General features: G+C 37.4%; 1 non-coding gene across 1 annotated transcript; it reads left to right on the top strand.

Moving 5' to 3' along the window:
* The first annotated feature begins 532 nt into the window (after nucleotides 1-532).
* LOC143689133 (U6 spliceosomal RNA) lies at nucleotides 533-639 on the top strand. The gene has a single exon (XR_013178600.1). It is a non-coding gene; the product is annotated as a U6 spliceosomal RNA (small nuclear RNA).
* Nucleotides 640-1,182: the final 543 nt, after the last annotated feature.

Genomic DNA, 1,182 nt, shown 5'->3' with positions numbered 1-1,182 from the left:
ACCCTGTGGCATTAAATTGGAAATGGCAACATTAGTGAAAATCCATGGTTTAAAAATAGAGAGCTAAATATGGAAATATGTGTGTAAACATTATTTATTTACATATTCCCTAGCTCTGTCCACTGAGCGGGCATGGGGGCAGTAACATCCCAATAGCAATGAACACACCTAGCACTGAGATATTGGTTTCTAAGCACTATTCTCCTTACAGAAATAGATGACTCTGGGACTAGAGCAGAGAAAGCACACAATAAGTCTGGAATGTGTTTTGTACCAACAATTCAGGAAGTTCATCTGCCCAGGATACATATGTTTTCTTAAAAAAAATCTGAAGAAATATATTTATAAAGTATATAATAGTATTTTTAATAAATAAAATAAAAGGGAGAGCAGCTATTCTTTTCTAAACAAATGTTATTGCATATGAATTCAGGCTCCATCTTGTTTGAACCTCAAATTGTGCTATATTCAGAGAATACAGAAAACTAGATTTTATAATGCAACATATCTCACTTTTAAAATATTGACTCATGTGCTCACTTCAGCAGCACATATACTAAAATTGGAATGATACAGAGAAGATTAGCATGGCCCCTGCACAAGGATGACACGCAAATTTGTGAAGCGTTCCATATTAAAAAAAATAAAAAAGAAGAAGAAGAACGTCTTGACTCAGATTCTGTAAAGCATTGTTTAAGACCTAAACCAGATACATCAATGTGCCCTCTGGGATGCCAGTGTGTAAACTTTTCCTGGTGGATATCACACTGAGAGCTTTCCCAGCCTTGGGTACTGTCTCAGCTGGAAAGTCTGAGAGGAAAGCTGATAGCCAGAGCTCAGGCACACATAGTTGCTTCAACTTGAGCAGCTCTATTTTGTATGTTTTCTATATTAGTTTTCTACATAAGATTTCTTTTGACATAAGGATTGCAATGCTGAATTTTTAAGAGGTTAGAAATCTACTGCTCTAAAGAACTGAAATCAAATTCCTTTTTAAGTGACAAAACATCGTCACAGAGATGCAGTACATCATTCTCTCGCTCAGCATCCAGCCCCATGAAATATGGTGGTCCACAGGCAGGCTGTCTCCCATCACATAAAAGAGCCTCTTCAAAGCCTTCAGAATCTCCTCCTGGGAAGACTACAGCCCCGTGTTTTGCATGTGCTGAGATCAAACACAAA

The sequence above is a fragment of the Tamandua tetradactyla genome, chromosome 6 (genome assembly GCF_023851605.1).
Source record: "Tamandua tetradactyla isolate mTamTet1 chromosome 6, mTamTet1.pri, whole genome shotgun sequence".
Lineage (NCBI taxonomy): Eukaryota > Metazoa > Chordata > Mammalia > Pilosa > Myrmecophagidae > Tamandua > Tamandua tetradactyla.
This window is presented reverse-complemented; position numbering and strand designations above follow the sequence as displayed.